Below are 20,463 nucleotides of genomic sequence, written 5' to 3' on the forward strand. Positions count from 1 at the left end.
GTCCTTCCTTCTGGATCTCACCTCGCACATCGCGCTCTTCAGCAGGGGGCATTATTATTATATGGGGGCACAGCAGAGGGTATTATTACTATATGGAGGCACAGCAGGTGTTATTATTCTTATATGGGGCACAGTAAAATGGAAGGAAGATGCTGGATAAGTGCTGAGCCTAAGATGTTTGTCTGGCAGGTTCTGAAGAGACAAATTGTAGCTGCAAGAAATCAACATGGAGGTCTGGCCAGATGGAGAGGAAAAGGAAAGCGACACCTCAGGTCAAAGAAGATATCACCTGTGAGTCCCTGAATGATAATTTTGTATTAAGTAGAACATTTGGTACGGGTGCAACATTGCTCTATGCTGTAATACACACTGATTCTTCCAAGTAACCCGAATCTTGATAAAAGCCTCCCTTCCTTTCCTTGGGCTGAACTTTTATCAAGATGCGCCCTGTTGCCAAAATGACCTAGAAACTGGCCTGGTGCAGTGTATGGGAACATTCGTAGATGTTAGGCTGCACCCTTTGGGTCACAGAGAACTGAAAATTTTGAGAAGTCTGAAAAAAAGAAATTTGGTGAAAATGTCCTATACATGGTCAAAAAGTGTTGTGTACCCACAAAAGCTCACCCTGAAAATGTATCTGAAATTACATACTCTAAAGGGAATACTTCTTTAAATACAAATAGTACCAACCTCTCCCTTTTGGGCACATTTCATGGGTCAGTCTCATAGAAATTGAGACACTTAGCAAGAATGTCTAATGTTAGTCATTTGTATTTATTCTCCAGGCTATCAGACTAATGCAATTAGATAACAGAAGGGCCATTAACCTCTTAATTACTGCTGTATAGTGTTTTTATGACATTTATTTAGGAAGTTTCTGATGCTTTAGGTAATTTTAGAGCAACACAGAAAAAGATTGCAGCACTATGTACTGTACAGTGACAATCTCCCCCCTAATTGTGGTCAATAGTGATTGCGGCATCTAAGGTGTTAAATGGGAAGGGGGCTGTCAGTTTCATTTATGCAAATGCAACATCAACACACATTTACACTATGATTTTTAAGCATTAAGAAAACAAAACAAAACAAAACAATGGAAACTGCTATTAACTGGTTAAAAACCCACTCCTAGAGAATGATATTATATTGTTTTATTGACTTATTTATTATTTATTCCTAAAATTAAAGGGGTTTTATAACTTCTTAAAAACAGAACAAATAGGGATAACAAAATCTAGAACAAAAAATGACTTTAAGGGTACAAACCCACACACCGTATACGCAACAAATACGCAGCAGATTTGATGGTTTAGATTTGATGCTGTGTTCAGTTATTTAGATCTAATCTGCTGCGTGTTTGCTGCGTATTTGCTGCGTATCGCAGCAGTAAATACGCTGCGTATACGGTGTGTGGGTTTATATCCTCAAATTTTAAATTTAATAAATTGTTGAAAACCAAAAACAACAACAAAAACTACTGGCATTATGCATACATTTCATTCATATTTTTAAATGGAAATGAGGCTGTAAGGAAGGCTGTGTGAAGTCCAAGGATGAAGTCAAAGAAAAGATGTGTGCTTATATAAAAGAAGGAGTATGAGTCAGTGACTTACCTAACCACATTCCTGCGCTGTCCTCTTCACCCCCGCATGGTGCGATCATAACGTCAGCGATGCCTGACTGTCACAAGTGAAGGCAGCCTATCAGGGACTCAGGAGCACCAGGCTAACAACAGACAACCTGGAGTGACAACCGGTGGGTCTTTTAGTTTGTTTTTTTCCCTGTGATCTTCTGTATACCTGACCACTACTTGGGTTTTTCTGACCCTGTCTCTGACTCTGACCGCTCCCGTCTGTGCTTGTGATTTCGGCTTGCTGTACCGCTTTGTCTGTGCTCGTGACTTCGTCCTGCTTGTTACCTGACATTTCTCTGGTTCTAATTTGTGGCTTATCCATTCCCGGCGGTTTTGACACAAATTGTTGACTATCCTTCCCTGATGGTCCCAGCACGTAGCAGAGTAGGGACCCAGAGTTGGGGCCTGCTGCCTACGGCTGTACGTCTTGAAGGCAGGGACAGAGGCCTTGATTCAGCTTAGGACTCCCGGGACTGTGTTTGCAATCCAAATCCACTACTCTTAAACCAAAGCAAATTTTCCCATAATTGGTTCCACATCCCCCCCCTAAAAAAAAGATTTTTTATTATGAAAAACATGTAGAACAGATGCAACAAACAATGTGAAACAGCTGAATATGTGATATTTTAATTTACTGTACACTATAGCTATCAGCATGTGGTGTATAATGTATAGTATGTGCATAAGCCTAAAAATACAGCAGCAGTTTGTAGATACAGGATGGAGATGCAGACCCCTATAATGCAGTAGTGTAAAAAAACAGGCTATAATAAAGAAGCAGGGATGCTGTGTGGTCACATGAAAGCAATGGGAAAGAGGGGGGGGGCTGCTCAGGATGGACCAATCAGGAAGTGAGAATCACGGAGCTGTGCAGGAGGACAGTGACAGAAACTTTTCTATACAGCAGTGTGGATGGCTGAGTGTAAGTGCAGGCACATTATCGCAGCAGTGTGTATAGCTAAGTGTGAATGCAGGCACATTATAGGAGGAATGTAGAGGATGGGCTGACAGATAAGGGCTGACAGATTTGCCATGATTTGGAAGTAGGGATGGTCCGAACCCGGCGAGGTTCGGGTTCGGCTGAACCCGAACGCTCGGCATCGGATTCCCGCTGTCTGTCCGCTCCGTGCAGTGGGCGGATACAGCGGGAGGAACGCCTGGAAAACTGGGATACAGCCTATGGCTATGGCTGTATCCCAGTTTTCCAGGCTTTCCTCCTGCTGGATACGCCCGCGGCACGGAGAGGGCAGATAGCGGTAATCATTGCGGAGGGTACAGGTTCGTACGAACCCCCTTCCGAACCAGGTTCGAACCATCCCTATTTGGAAGGTTAGGGAGACTTCCTGGGTCAGAGTACAGTGCTGTAGACCACACTATGTAGACCATGCTCCTCCCCCACTCCCGTTCCCACCTAGTACAGGGAGCTCATAAACCAAAGCGATGCTCTTAAACCAAGTTACAATTTTAAAAACTGTGAGCTCTTCTTGTAAGATGCTATTAATCCAAGTTACTCTTAAACCAAGGTAGTACTGTATTTGTAACATATTCATTCACTCATTTATTCAGAATTCTGTGTGGTATATATGTGGACTGATCATAAAACCCATATGAATGGGTAACTAGTAACCTATTGGACCCATTCAAAGCCTTTCTAAGTAACAGCTTCTGTAAGGAGACAATGGCTCTGATGCAGCAAGCACTTGAATGGGTTACTAATAGAATCTCAGTAATTACACTTGTCAGTTGTTATTAGACTGTGGGCGGCTGTGCTGTGCCTTCTTTTTGCCCACTCACAACAATTTCCTCCGAGCTGGCGAGCCAGGGGCCCGCACTATGGCAAGTTATACAAGTGTTGAGTTTGTAGTTAATTAAAGCTGAGCATTAATTAACAAGTTGCCAGAGTAAGCTCCAGTGATGCAATTACCCTCTGACTGTAATGTGAATGGTGTTTGAGTTTTGCTGTTCCACTGAGAACAGGAGAAGAAATTGCTTTTTTCAGACTTCATCATAAGCGGAAAAAAAAAATTTGGAGCCAGTAATCTCTGCGTAGTAACAGCAGGACGGGTTATTGCCGCCTCAAAGGCTTATTGTTGTCTAATTTTAGAACAAATTTTGCATGTAAACTAATTTTGCAACCTATTAATGTGTACAAGCTTCTAAGCTACTTCACTTGGTGCTGTATGAGAGAATAGATTTGGCACTTAACACCGCTATTACTAATAGGCAGCACAAGTTCTCTAGAACAGGGTGGTCTGCACAATACACTTGTGACACGCATACAAGATGGAATTCATATTCGAACAAGCTCATGATTGGCAGGTAACAACTGGAGGATTTAACCATTTTATTTTCTGATGCTAATCCTCTCTATCAAGGGTGCTAAGGCCTAAACTGTTTTGGCAAAGGCATTCATAACTGTTCTGGATCATTTACCCAATGCACATTTGATGATCTGGCAGATATTGAACTTATTAAAGCCAAACTTAATACATTTTGCTGTCAATGTTCAGTTGTAATAGTTTGTTCTACATCCAACACAAAGCCTACAATTAATGTACAAATTTTCCAGTCTATATATACTACATAGTACTAACTCCACTTGCTACATATGCTTTACTTGCTTCACTCTATCTAGGGTACTTTAACATCATATTTAATGTACCCCTGTATTTGCTTTGTTTTTATTTAACTTTTTTATGCATTATATATTGCATATACCAAATTTCATTTACCAGACATGCCATGTACTTTTTACCATGTTGGATATAAAATTTAACAAACTTAATGGAACAATGCAGAATACAATGTAGGTTTTAATCCCGCCTTAAAGGAACACTGACAGCATGGATATGCATATATCTGTGCTGCCAGTTTCCAGTAGTAGAGATGAGCGAAGCCGGAAATATGTTTCACAAACTTCGCAAATTTTCTGTCAAACTCGTTGAGTCACAAATTGAGTCACGAATTATAACAAATTTCATTAAAACAGCCAAAACCATAGTAGCTACACACAGTACAGAAGGGTTAATTGGTTAAAGCATGTTGCTGTAAAAGTGTCAAAAATCGGAAATATAATTCCAATTTAAATTATATTTTAGTCAGCCAGTTAATCATCCAATTTCCGCTATTTCTCTCCTCTCTGTTCCTATATCGCTCTGTTAGTCTCTCCCTGCTCTGCTTTAACTGACTGCTACCATTGTGCTCTCTCCTCCACACACAGCCGACTGGCCACCTTCATTACCGATCTGCCTTATATAGATGGTGAGGGGGAGGTGCTGACATCACCCATAATCAGCCCCCCTATCCTTTCCTCTCCATCCTTAAATCGCTCTGTTAGTCTCTCCCTGCTCGGCTCTAACTGCCTGCTGCCATCCTGCTCTCTCCTCCCCACACAGTCGACTGGCCACCTCCATTAACAAACCGCTTTATATAGAGGGTGAGGTACTGATATCACAGAGGGGCCTGCAGCTGATTGGTTAATCCCTTTCTCCCACCCAGTGACGCTCCAGACAGCATGTGCAGCCGCCATTTTATTTTTATTTTTTGCGAATTTCCTTAACAAAGCGAATTGGCAGCGCAATTTGCAACAAATCTTGATTCCCCAGATTCACTTTGCTCATCTCTACCAGTAGTCTATCACACAAGCATTACTTACACACCTTCAGTGATTCTCTCTGATCTGGCGTGTAAGTTAAAAACTACCTTTATTTCAAGATGACAGTATGGGTGGGTCTGTGACACTGTCTGTGCCTGCCCTGCTGTCCAACCACCGTCTTTGGATAGGGGAAAAGTAAGGTTAAATCGGAAAAACCCTTTTATTCATTCTGGCTCGTTGTACATTGTATAGACAGCAATATACAATTTTTTGCAGAGCATGTAAGTTGACCTTTTGTTTTTGCTTAGTGAGTTGTTCTCCACTTTTAGTCAAACAAGCTGAGCTCTATGTAATATACAAATATTAAGCTCACAAATCTCAATGTCTGAGCACATCATCTATTCTTATAAGCAGTGCTCATGGCCATTAAAGGGGTTATCCAGCGCTACAAAAACATGGCCACTTTCCCTTTACTGTTGTCTCCAGTTTGGGTGGGGTTTTGAAACTCAGTTCCATTGAAGTAAATGGAGCTTAATTGCAAACCACACCTGAACTGGAGACAACAGTAGGGGGAAAAGTGGCCATGTTTTTGTAGCGCTGGATAACCCCTTTAGGGTACAAACACACACAGCGTATACGCAGCAGATACGCAGCAGATCTGCAGCAGATTTGATGCTGTGTTCAGTTATATAGATCCAATCTGCTGCGTTTCTGCTGCGTATCGCAGCAGTAAATACGCAGCGTATACGGTGTGTGTGTTTGTACCCTTAAGGTAATTTTACTGCCCAGATATAATGACTGTAATATCACTGGTTCCTGTTCGAGTGTGGAGCACCCAGAGAATTATTTGGGAGATATATATATATCATTCTTTGTGCCGATGCAGGGAATAATGAATCCCCCCTTTGAGTAGTACATGCATATATTTCATGCATATTCTTCATCCTGGTGATGTATACCACTGTCTCATTCTGAAATGTATTTCCTTGTTATTTATGTAATAGTACATTAAACAGGTTGTGGATTGTTAGCTAAATGCATGTGTGTCATGTCTAGTATATACAGTATCTAGTGTCATTCTCTGTAGACTGAATTCTCTTTTCCTTTAGGAAATATTTTTCATGTTACCCATCCTCTAAACAATCTGCGCTCACCCTTAGAAAGCAGCAATTACCATCGGCCATGGGGATCATCTATAGAAGATGAACAATATACACTCCAGTGCTATAGAGCGTCCTGCAAACCATCACTCAGCTATTGCCTGAAGATCTGTAAAGAATCACTTATCACTGCCATAGACAGAGACAACAAAACCACTTGTTTGCACCCCCTGTATATAGACTCAGCCAAGTGATGTTTACAGTTCTTAGCCTGAAAAAGAGCAAACTGAAATCTTTCCATAGTATCCCTGGTGGCACATAAGGAGTTAATGTTTGCGACGCTAATGGACCCCGCAATCAGGGGGAGCTGGAACTTTTTACCAGTTTCATTTCCCTGCAGCCAAGAACCCAAATAACAAACATCCGTGTGTGGGTCTCCCCGTCCAGAGTCTGAAGGAGACGGCTGTTTATACGCATAGTCTGCAGACCTATGATTGTTTGTGAAACTAGATCTCGGCCGGTGTATATATGAACGTATGTATGGCAGGGACATTGTTAGAGGCAAGCAATCCCTATCAACCTGCCTGCTTATACTAATGCAATATATAGCAAGAAGCTAATGTCTCCTTTATTAGGCATCTCTTTTTTACTAAATACAAAGAATTCTCTACAGTAAGTACACTAGGCATGATCCCTTTATTGTCAGGGACATATGCCTTAGTATAACCTCAGCATTTACTTGTGGTTCCATTGCTCGGATTTTATAATAATTCTCGACTGACTGTAAGACAAGTCAACTTCCCCAGCACTTATACAAGGCAGAGCTGCAGGGTAAAGCAGGGTGGAGATATAAAGCAGCTCTCTAGCCTCTGATCACACAGGAGGTGGATCCCATACTGCCCCAGGTACCCAAAAGACAATATTTTCCTAGGTGGCACTTACCCCATCAGTGGGTTTAGCACTGCAAACTTGTTCTCACAACATCTCCAACAACCAGAACTCATTTCACTAAGCTGCACTGAACTAAACCACCCACCAGGAACTAGTAAAGATTAAATAGGGGTGACTTCCTATTGGTGGGGAAAGTGCTGGAATGAATAGGTGTCAGTGTCTGATAGGTGGTGTAGTGTGAGGCATCCAGGGTACTGATTGGTGAACAGAAAACAGAACAGGGAACATAGTTGACCCTTTGGATAAAAGGAAACATATTCCAGCTGTCCAATAAAATCCGGTATTTAAATATTTATATTTTGTGTTAATTCCATAAAATCGTTATATACAAAAAACGCGGAAAAATTCTAGACGTGTTTCGGCCCACTCTGAGCCTTGATCACAGCATAGTTGATCCTTTACAACCCTTCAGCTGTGCAGGAGAGTAGGAGAAAGTGAGACACCAAGCGGTTAAAGTGCAAAACAGCAGCCTTCAGCAAACAGTGTGAAATCTGACCCTTATAAATGTGTAGGCAAGACATAAAGAGGCCTATAACCTGCCCCCATCCCCATTGTCCCCTACCACCAGATGTAGAGATGCACACAGTATGTCTTTTTCTCATCACCTGCAACATACCATACACTGTCCCTGCTGTGCTGTACGAGTGTGCTGTGGTGAGCTCCCCCTGGTGGCTGGAGGCTGCCATACCTTACCCTCTGTCCTTGCTGTGCATTGTACATGTGAATTCTTCTTCATGAGAAAATAAGATATCCCCTGAAAATAAGACCTAGCGCATCTTTGGGAGCCAAAATTAATATGACACCATCTTATTTTCGTGGAAACACAGTATGAATCTTGCAACAGGTGACATAGTACTGTAGTGGCACATCTGTTCTGGGACACTACAAAGCGATATATAGCGGTGTACCGATTCATTGCAAGGGGCTTAACATAGTCTAATAGTAATTATGTATGATGTATATAGGGGTGTACCTTCTCACTATAATGTATTGAACATATAGTCTAACATAGTAAACATGTGTAGACCATTTCCCGAATGAATATATTTTGTAGGACACAAAATGCCATCTGCTTCTCTCACATAATTATGTACATTAGACAAATGGAATAGATCATAGAGGGAGATATATTGCACTTATAAGATATATTGTCTTAAAATAAGATTCTTGTTTTTGCCCATAGCAACCAATCACAGCTCAGCTTTCATTTTACTAGAGCAATATTATAAATAAAAGCTAAGCTGTGATTGGTTGCTATAGGTAACAACGAGAATCTGACGATAAGACAAATAATCCCCCTATTGTCACTAGTTGGCTTGTTCGGTCCATTACAATGAATGAATATGCCTCTGTAATGATACCAGTATCCTAATATATATCTGCAATGTGCTACATGTGACATCCATTGCAAAGGGGTTTTCCAGGAGTAGGTTGATTTTTTTTCCAGAGTTTTGCAGCTCAGTTCCATTGAAGTTAATAGAGCAAAGTTGTAATACCAAACACAACTTAAGAACAAGTGCGGTGCTGTTTTTGGTAGCAAGCAGCTTTATTTTTCTAATCCTGGATAACCTCTTTACCACCACAACTATGCCTTTATCTATTTGTCTGCTTATACTTGAACTTTCACCTTCAAAGTCTTTATACTAGTCTGTAGCAGCAGCTAGATGAAACAGTGTTATGAATTGGCCAAACATTCTTTTCCCGCATCATGTAATATTCTGCAACAGAGAAGTTATTCAAGAAATGTCCTTCAAAAATAGATGGCTAACCTACTGTAAGCTACTGTATAGTAGCACCATAGAAGTTTTGTTTGTATCTGTGCACATGTATGTCACTATACCTCAACACATTTTAGCTAGCTTAGATTGCGGTTAGCTAAGACCTAGCCGGCCCTACAGCCCTTTATAGCACATACATATAGCATAAAGTATATGAGTCTCTCAGCCTTGACACATTAGATATGTCAACAACAAGGTTAATAGGTTAGTTGCTGTTTCTATTCTGTAAAGTGACGCTGGTTCAAGGAAGACGGTTCATATTACTGTTACCTAAAGTCATCATTTCTATTCTGGAATAAGGAAAGGTTAATGGTTTGTCTGGCCCATAAAACTTCTGGAGTCTCCCTGGCATTAAAAAAGTAATAAAGCCTACTGGATCATCCATCACTGCCACCCTGAGGATGCCATTGTAGTGTCCCAGTACTAATGTTTCACTAAGTTTTATATCACCCGTCCAAAGGTAACTGTGTTAAATGTCACACTCTGGGATGATGAGTGCCTTTCCACATTATCACCACTTGGTGTCTCCCTCTCCCCTGTCTTTTGTGCGCAGCTGAAGGTAAAAAGGGTTAACTGCTGTTTGTTCACTGTTCTGTTTCAAACAATCACTGGTGCAGGTACCACACACAAATACACACACACACACACACACACACACACACACACACACACACACACACTTCTTCCTTCTCTTTCCAGCATGTACCCCACCCATAGGAGGTTAGACCTGGTCCCCCTTTTATAAGTTAGTTTGTTCCTATTGGGAGGATCATTTGTCCGGTTGTCTGCTGTGAGGAGACACAGAGAGTTGCTGCTGCAGTCTACAGCCAGGCCTGGCTTAGGCCAGGGCCCTGGGAGGGTCTTTTGTCTTCGGCCATCTTCTGTAGTGGATTTGCTGTGAGACTGTGAGAGAAAGTTATTATGCAGTGCTAAGCCCAAAGGTGCGGTAACTGTCACCTGGGTTCAACCTTGCTACACCAGGGATCCTTCTAAATGTCAGTACAATCTACAGAACCAGAGATTGACCAGAAATGGAACATAGAGCCTAAGCTGACGTATTCCATTGACACGTTCTCTGCTTTCTCGGGAAACCTTGGGAAGTTGGCTTTGCCCAGTAGTTCAAACCTGGGACTCGTGCTACCAAACCTGATACTCAGTGGATTTGTTTGGCAAAAGGCGGTCTCCTTCACTACCTATTCTAACCATGAGTATGAGGTCTTCTTCTTCTACACAAAGTCATTCTAAACACCATCCCAGCAGAGTACTGCTACTACCTCAATCACTACCAACACGTGTACCTACTAAAAGTTATTCCCTTGTATTGCACTGAAGAATCTAATGGTGTTTTTTCAAAGAGAGATTTATCTGACAGATTTTTGAAGCCAAGGCCAGGAATGCATTTGAAAAGAGAAGAAATCTCAGTCTTTCCTTTATGACCTGTTTTCTGTTTATAGTCTGTCCCTGGCTTTGGCTTCAAAAATCTGTCAGATAAATCTGACTGTGAAAATACACCATAACATAAGTAACCATTATTTCCTGTTTAAGTCCTACACTCTGTGCTCATTTTTCTGCACTTGCACCCACACTTGTGCTAACTTTTACAAAGCAGAGTGCCAGTGTGTCCAGGGGTTGGTTTCGCCACTTCTGGCTACCGTGACAAGTTCCCGGGAAAAGCACCAGAAGCCCACCTGAGCAGAATAATAGGTCTACTTTAACCCCTTTATGTCAGCGATATGGCTATATATTCCTACTTTCAATGCCTTGTACAGTAGGATGTAAGTGTGGTGTCCCACTAGGGGTGTTACGGTTACATACACCCTTCGCAAAAGTCTGTACTTGTTGTATCATCCTTATGATGAAAGTAGTACTAAAAGTTAGCCACTAGATGATGCTGTAATGTGTATGTGTGTATGGAAGCTGCACAGCTTAAGGATCGCAAAGGGTTATTGTTTTTATGTGTCACCAAAATCTGTAGACCAGTAGGATTTTTGCTTTCTTCTCTCCTGTCATCTCCCTTCTCTTTTCTCCTGTTGCACTATTTCACCCACTCATAGCGCACCTCACACGCTAGAGAGGACGTTAGTCACATGGGTGGAGGAAGAGCATAGGAAGGTCTTTCGTTCTGGACGTTGTGGAGGAAGGACACGAGCCAGATAGCTCTCCACAGTGATCCTGTTTGGGGCCTGGCCTTCTGCCAGTTCCCCGTGCCTACAGTTTGTCAGTCTTAGACAGTACCCCGCATAGGAAGGACGCAAGAAAACACACTATCACCAACTTCTTTACCTTACTTGTGCCGGTATAAGACAGATCTTGCATGCCCAGAGCATAGGCGTATTTCATGCCATGGAGAGGCCATAGTACAGTGTAGGACTGCCCCGTGTATGAGGCCACTGTAACATGGTGGGGTAGTTTACACCATTTTCAAATGGTAACCAAGAGCCTCATTATTTTTGTGGAAGTTTTTTTTGGTAGTTGGGAGGGCTGCTTTTAACTATTTTCATGTCTGTATTGGATCTGTATCTTGCCATTGCAGTGAGCTGTTGCATTTTTTTGTGTTTTTGGTTGTTTGCAACTCTAGCCATAGCAACGTGCTCTTGCCTAGTGTGAATAGTGTTCTAGGAGAGGTGACCAAATTTGTCCTTTTTTTTTTTTGGCAGTTGGGGGGGCTGCTTTTAACTATTTTCATGTCTGTATTGGATCTGTATCTTGCCATTGCGGTGAGCTGTTGCATTTTTTTTGTGTTTTTGGTTGTTTGCAACTCTAGCCATAGCAACATGCTCTTGCCTAGTGTGAATAGTGTTCTAGGAGAGGTGACCAAATTTGTCCTTTTTTTTTTTTGGCAGTTGGGGGGGCTGCTTTTAACTATTTTCATGTCTGTAGTGGGTCTGTATCTTGCCATTGCGGTGAGCTGTTGCATTTTTTTTGTGTTTTTGTGTGTTTGCAACTTCAGCCATAGCAACGTGCTTCTGCTTAGGGCCCTATTCTACAATAACGATAATCGTCCGAATCGGCTTTATTCGGCCCAATTCGCCCGATTATCGCTCTGTGAAATAGAGAGAACGATCAGCCGATGATCGTGTCATCGGCTGATCGCTCATTTAGGGCCAGACCTAAAATCATTGTTCCCCCACCGCGCATCGCTACGGTTGAATAGCGGTGCACGGCGGGCGACCGACGATTTGAGAAGCAGCAGCAGCATCCATTACCTGTCAGGTCTTCTGCTCCGCTCCGTCTTCCTCCCCGGGTCCCGCGCGCTCTAGCTTCAGAATGGCCGGTCAGCTGAGGGAGCGCTCAGCCAATCAAAGGCCGGGACCCCCGCGGCCTGTGATTGGCTGAGTGGCTTGTCAGCTGACAGGCCATTTTGAAGCTAGAGCGCGCCGGACCCGGGGAGGAAGACGGAGCGTAGCAGAAGACCTGACAGGTAATGTATGTTGCAAGGGCTGCAAGGACATCGGTAACGATGTCCCTGCAGCCTTCGCTCAACGATTATCGGGCCGTGGAATAGGCCCAGTAAACGAGCGCCGAACTAGCAGATCGGCGCTCGTTTACATTGTTGATCGGGCCCTCCTCGGCCCGTGAAATAGTACCCTTAGTGTGAATGGTGTTCTAGGAGAGCTGACCAAACTTGTCCTTTTTTTTTCTGCGTTTCAGATGTGGGAGTGTCTGCCTCTACTTGGTCGTGCACTCCACCCATCCCTCCCAGGTGGTGTAATTACTTGTGCCGGTATAAGACAGATCTTGCATGCCCAGAGCATAGATGTATTTCATGCCATGGAGAGGCCATAGTACAGTGTAGGACTGCCCTGTGTATGAGGCCACAGTAACGTGGTGGGGTAATTTACACCATTTTCAAATGGTAACCAAGAGCCTCATTATTTTTGTGGAAGTTTTTTTTTGGCAGTTGGAGGGGCTGCTTTTAACTATTTTCATGTCTGTAGTGGTTCTGTATCTTGCCATTGCAGTGAGCTGTTGCATTTTTTTGTGTTTTTGTGTGTTTGCAACTTCTTTACCTGTAATACTCCAAAGCACTATGCACTGTTAAACTCATCTTAATTGAGGACTAGCCAGAGACAACCTCAACCCACACCGTGGATAAGGAGAAGTCACAGAGCAGGACTGTATCCATAACAGAGCCACAGAGCCAGGAACTGATCCGGATAGAGCAAAGTTGGAGTAGACTATGAACTCTGTCTTGCAGCGCGGGTGTCAGCATGGAGCCTTCAGCATTCTGCTCATCCCAGGTAGCAAGGTCTGGGGTCTGTGTCTCACCTATTAGGAAGGTTCAGCAGAGTCCAGTAATTAATTAATATTAATAATTTTTATTTATATTGCGCCTACAGATTCCACAGCACTTTACAATTGGGCATAAGGTGGTTTGAAGACTGAAGTCAAAGGTCAAAACACGGGTACAGGTGTTCTTCTTCTTATTATTATTCTTCTACAAGTATTCTACCTCATCCTCCAACATCCCGGCAGAGCACAGCACTACATGAATTGAGACTCTCACGGCATCCTCCTCTCTGCTACTTTACCTCTTGTATTACTCAGCACAACTCAACCAACACGACTATATCCTACCCTGCACTTATTCTACAGATCTGGTCCTTTTATTATCAACTGTTTATTGGAGCTTTGTTAACCCCTTCCCGCACGAGGATGTAACTGTACATCCTCGTGCGGGTGGGGGAGTTCAGAACGGGGCCATGCGGCGACCCCACTCTGAACCGCCGCGGTCCGCGGCTATTAGCGGGCACGATCGGATCGGCGTGCTCGCTAATTAAGTCTTCAGATGCAGCTGTCAAAATTGACAGCTGCATCTGAAGACTTACTGCAGCTGTTCCCTGGTGGTCTAGTGGGGAGATCACCCCCCGTGATGTTGTCACGGAGGAGCGATCTCCGCGGCCATGGTCTGCGCCGTAATGGTGCTGATCCCAGCTCGGCATTCTATTGCTTTTGGCTGCAGCAGCCAAAAGCAATAGAACACTGATCTAATCGATCTATGCTGTATACTAGAGATGAGCAAACCGGGTTCGGGTTCGAGTCCATCCGAACCTGAACGATCAACATTTGATTACCTGGGGCTGCTGAACTTGGATAAAGCTCTAAGGTTGTCTGGAAAACATGGATACAGCCAATGTCTATACCCATGTTTTCCACATAGCCTTAGGGCTTTATCCAAGTTCAGCAGCCACCGCTAATCAAATGCCGAAAGTTCGGGTTCGGATGGAGTCGAGCATGCTCGAGGTTCGCTCATCTCTACTGTATACCTATACAGCATAGATCTCTATGAGAGATCAGTGTACTTATACTAGAAGTCCCCCAGCCCCCCCCTACTAAAAGTCTGAATCACCCCTCTTTTCCCATTTTATAAATAAAAATAAATAAACATGTTTGTTATTGCCACGTGCATATTTGCCTGAACTATTAATTTATCACATTCCTGATCTCGCACGGTAAACGGCGCAAGCACAAAAATATCCCAAAGTGCAAAATTGCGCATTTTTGGTTGCATCAAATCCAGAAAAATTGTAAGAAAAAGCGCCCAAAAAGTTGCATATGCGCAATCAAGGTATCGATAGAAAGAACACATTATGGCGCAAAAAATGACACCTCACACAGCCCCATAGACCAAAGGATAAAAGCGCTATAAGCCTGGGAATAGAGCGATTTTAAGGAACATGGTTTGAATTTTTTACAAGCCATGAAAATAAATTTTTTTTATACATGTTACATATCGTTTTAATCGTATCAACTTGGGGAACATACAGTATATAACATGTCAGTTTTTCCATAGGACACACGGCGTAAAAATGAATCCCCCCCAAAGAAAAAGAATTTTTTTTTTTCAATTTCACTGCGCATATATTTTTTTCCTGCTTTCGCAGCATATGTTATACAAAAATTCAGCCTGTCATTGCAAAGTACAATTAGTGATGCAAAAAATAAGGGCTCATGTGGGTCTGTAGGTGTAAAAATGCAACTGTTTTAGCCTTTTAAGCACAAGGAGGAAAAAACAAAAACGCATGTTTAAAACGATGTTTATCTGCACTGTGGTATTGGTATCCTTCTGTTGGAGCTGTATGTATTTCTGCACTGCTATGTTTACTGCAGGTGGAGCAGTATGTCTTTCTGCGTAGTGTTGTTGATTTTCCTACAGGTGGAGCAGTATTTATTGTATTTTGTGTACTTTGTGGTGATCTTATGAGCTGTGCAGTAGTGGGTCTTTCTTGGTGAGACCCCAGCATCAGTATTGATTGCTAGTGAGGCACGGGTACAAAAGGTTTGAGAAGACCTTCGGGTATATTATTGTGGTAATAGATTTCTTGCAACAATTTCTGTGAATTACTAATTTACACAGAAACATTTTTCTGACGATCTTTGAAGCCAAAGCCAGGAACAGACTATAAACAGAGGACAGGTCATAAAGGAAAGAATGGGATCTAGCCACTTTACAAATCCATTCCTGGCTTTGGCTTTAAAAATCTGTCAGATAACTCTCTCTGTGTAAAGGCACCACATGGCTTAAAGAAATGCATGTGATTGCTGAAGAATCCTATTCAGCTGAATGGAACAGATCTTCAATTACAGAAGCTTTTGCAGTAGATCTTCTGGGCATAAACTTACTCTGATCTTCAAGTCATTGTTTCTCAGCTATGCCCATATTCCGACAGAATTGAGGATATCATGACATCTCATGTGTGGTAGAAAGGTCATAGAAGTCACATTTAATGAAGAAAAACCTTTAAAATAACTATAATATTGCTATATTAACATACATAAAATATCTAATTATACAGTATCCTATTAAGCTTAAGGGCGAATGGTCTATGGAGGCCATATCCGTCAGCATATCATCTTTACTAGGTGTGGCAACGTCTCAATATTCTTAGCAACACACCAACCCAAGGGCACCAACATTATAGTTACACAGGTATTCTTATCTTAGCTTTTATCTCATATAGGATAAAGAATAACAAGCTGATCGCTGGGGGACTCCGACCAATCGTGCAATCAATGGAAAATTGTCTTATGGACGCTATCCTTACTAGGAACTCAGGTGCTTAGCTGATGAAAAACAGTCTTTCTCTTTGCAACAATCATAAAAGTAGAAAATTGCGGCACTTACTACTCTGTATTATTTCCAAAAGTCCTTTATTCGTTAAAAAGGTGCATCGTTACAGAAGGTGGCACGCCAGTGAAACAATAATGTGAAATGCCGGTTACAACTGTTTCGCGCTCTGGTAGCGCTTCTACAGACCCCCAATATACACTTATTACGGGAAATGCACATAAAGTGTTTTTCTTTCCCCTGCACTTACTATTGCATCAAGGATTCACTTCCTGGATAACATGGTGATGTCCCTTCCTGGATAAAATGGTGATTTCATGACCCGTCTCCCAGAGCTGTGCGGGCTGTGGCTGCTGGAGAGGATGATGTCAGAGGGACACTGAGGGACACAGGGCACTGGAGGGACACTGAGCATCCCTCTGCCATCATCCTCTACAGCAGCCACAGCCCACACAGATCTGGGAGTCGGGTCGAGACATCACAATTTTATCCAAAACTTTAATAAATTTTTTTGTCGGACTGGAAAAAAGAGTACTATGATCATATAAGTAGGTAACCTAAGATCTCTCTTATTCAATGCTATACAGTACACATGATTATCAGCTGCACCCAGACACTGGTGCCTGAGGTCATATAAGAAAATACTAGTAGTAGTAAAAACTAAACATGGTGTTTGAGGAGGGGGAGCTTTTTTCATGTTGATTTCAGGCTCTTGAAGCTTATGCTTCTGTTGAAAGGTTTTTACCTAGTGCTATCATGCTTAGCCACATGGTACTCAGCTGGATTGGTTAGGTCAAGGGGAATCCTCTCAACTGCTGTTTTTCCTCCTTGATATTTGTCTGTGAAGGTTCTGTGCAGCTGTTTTTAATGGTGGAGAATTATAAGCCACCGGAATTAGTCAGAATATGTGTTTTATTTCAAAAAAGCAAAACATCTAACCAACCAACCAACCAGATAGCCAACCAAGCATTGTCCCTGGCCATATTTTGGTGGTTAGTTTTTTGGCAGTAAGGTTTTAGATATTTTTTTATTCATATTTTATTTTATTTATTTTTTATTTTTTATTCAAATTTTTATTAAATAATTTTTCGAATTTTTACAGAGTACGCAAGCCGAAGAGACCATCGGCCAGCAAGACAGAAAAAGGAAACAAAGAACAATAAATAAACAAATAAAGAAACAGTCCTTGAAACTATGCACCTTCAAAAAATCATTTTAAACATATACACGTATTGGGGAAGAAAGAAGTGGTGTTGAATACAGCAGCGCCCTTCACTGTACTTATCATAACGTTATTCTGACCCCTAAGATATAGGAACCCATAAACATCAACATAAGATATAAGGAACCCATAAACATCAACATAAACTACAGCATGGACCAAGACATAAATATAGGATCGGCATTCAGCCCTAACAGCTGGTCTTGTCCCCTTAAGAGACAGCAATGGTTGCACCAAGAATTGTCCAGAAGCTTGCTCCAGTATCCTCAATTATGGTTGGAGTGACCGCCACCTATCACACTGCCTATTAAAACGGGGTAAGTTATTTGTCCTAATAGTGAAAGCCAACTCCATAGTATAGTTAAATTGGACAGCTGCTTTAATTTCCACAATGGAGGGGGTATCTTTCGACTTCTATTTTTTGGCTATACAATTTCTAGTGGCCATGAATTGCAATATCCTGGGAAGGGACGTCATCAAAGTCCACGGACAGTAACGCAAGACTCGGTCCCCAAAGCAATGGGTATCCTAGGATTTTCTGTATAAATTTACAAACCTCTGACCAGAACAGTGCCAATGATGTGCACTCCCCCCAAGAGATTACCTACTTCAGATTCACATCTCCAACAATTGTGAGGAAGCATCGCTAGACTATAGGGGGTCATGTACCATCTATACATTAATTTACGCGACGATTCTAAATGCAATGCAACACCACCTCCGCCAAGGTAAATTAATATTTTATTTTATTATTTTAGTGTTTTATTATGTACAAAATTATTATTTTATTACTATGGCGCAAGTGCTTAACTTTACATTTATCCACATTAAATTTAATTTGCCATTTCTCTGCCCAATCCTCCAGTTTCCCTAAATCCTTCTGTAATATTATGTTATCCTCCTCTTTGGTGATTACTTTACCCAGTTTAGTGTCATCTACAACCACCCTGTAACCCCTGAAAAAGGTCATTGATAACTATATTACAAATGAGTGGCCCAATACTGACCCCTGCAGTATTAGGCTGGGTTCACACACTGTATACTTCAGGCAGTATTTGGTCCTCAAGTCAGGTCCTCATAGCAACCAAAACCAGGAGTGGATTGAAAACACAGAAAGGATCTGTTCACACAATGTTGAAATTGAGTGGATGGCCGTCATATAACGGTAAATAACTGCCATTATTTCAATATAACAGCCGTTGTTTTAAAATAACAGCAAAAATTTGCCATTAAATGACGGCCATCCACTCAATTACAACATTATGTGAACAGAGCCTTTCTGTGTTTTCAATCCACTCCTGGTTTTGGTTGCTATACAGCCTCACAAATACAGCCTCAAATATACATAGTGTGAACCCAGCCTGCCAAGCTGTGACCTAATCAGAGTATGTTCCATCAATAACCGCCCTCTGCTTCCTATCACTCAGCCAGTTACTTACCCATTTACATACAGTATATTCTCCCCCAGTCCCGGCATCCATATTTTATAGACCAACTTGTTATTTGGCTTTCTGACAGGTATACATTTTAGGATAATAAAATGCATTAAACCTTACTGTTGTATCTATAACTCACAATCAAGCAGAAGGCTTAGATAAAAGTAAAACTTAATGGATCAAAAACATGCAAGCAAAAGTGATGGAATACATATTGTGCATCTGCATTTAATTAAGTTTTGCTTTCTATAAAAAAAAAATACCAAAGCACACCCATTATAGCGGGTATCACTAGATAGTGGCCCCAGGAGTTCAAGTTAAAGATCAAGTACAGAGAAAATAAGGACATTTTTAATGTATAATTCTCATTGATAAATGTACAATATATATGCAAGTGCGTGTGTGCACGTGTGTGCACAGTATGTGAATGCGTATAAATGAGTCTGCACATCTGTAAATCACTGTATTACCAAATAACACTGCAGAACTATCAGGATTCAAAAACATGCAAATTAGCAATAATATGTTGATTGCATTTTCATTGGGGTTATGTGAGTCACATTAATTTGTATGGAAATGAGCACTTATCACCTCATTATAGATTTAGATGCTTTTGCACCAAGCTCTAATAAGGTGTGATAAGCCAAAACTATTCTTATAACCTACTTGTCACTATCATCCCTCCCTAACCTTGCATCTACTGGAGTAATATCTGCTGCATATTAATAGCACAGAAATATATATTTCTTTAGTTCTTATAGTTAGTAAATATTTTAGACTTTTTTAACACCACCTCTGTTCTTTTTAGTTTTCTTTTACATAACAAAAAAAGTCTGGTCATAACCAAAGTTGCTATGTGGCCCTAGCCTTATGAAGTTTCACGCAACACACATTGCAAACAGGTACATAGTCATGCAATCTCCCTAGACAAACATTGGTAACAGAATGGGTTGTTATAAGACATTAAAAGTGGCGCTGTTACAAGATGTCAGCGTTACACCAAGTGAGTTTGTGAAATCTGTGTGTGATACATCTGTCCTGGTCAGCTGTAAGAGCTAGCATTGTAGAGCTGAAGCCTTTACGTTAACCTTATACATAAATGTGGTTTCCAGTAGAACGTAGAGTTTTTATGAAGTTTGCATCACTTTGCAGCAGAGCAGTAATCAGCAGAGCTGTATGGGTACAATGCTTCATTGAGAGATTCTGCTATTCATTTTAAAGATTTGTTGGGGTCTCAGTATCTGGAAACTCACCATTCTGACATGTTACTATGACATGTCCAAATTTATTTTAGTTTTTTAATTTAAACTGTTGGTACCCTTTAAAGTGTAACAGTGATATGTTATATAGTTACATATTCAGTAGGGTTGAAAAAAGACACGTGTCCATCAAGTTCAACCAAGGAGGGGATGGATGAGGGGAAGGGGTTGGATGATGGGTAGATTCTACACTGTATGCATTTAAGTTATTTTAGTCTAAGAACTTATCTAGGATGGTTTTGAAGCCCTCTACTGTTATTGCTGTGACTAGATCCTGGGTTATAAATAGAATGAGAGAAAGTGCTCAATAGCGTAATCCAGAAATAGGGTGCAAGTACCGGCATAGGTATATAGTATATGTGGTCACAACTCCTGTAACACAAGTATAAGGCACAACTGAGTAAAATAGGCGTAATTCCG

The sequence above is a fragment of the Dendropsophus ebraccatus genome, chromosome 10, assembly GCF_027789765.1.
Source record: "Dendropsophus ebraccatus isolate aDenEbr1 chromosome 10, aDenEbr1.pat, whole genome shotgun sequence".
Classification (NCBI taxonomy): Eukaryota; Metazoa; Chordata; class Amphibia; order Anura; family Hylidae; genus Dendropsophus; species Dendropsophus ebraccatus.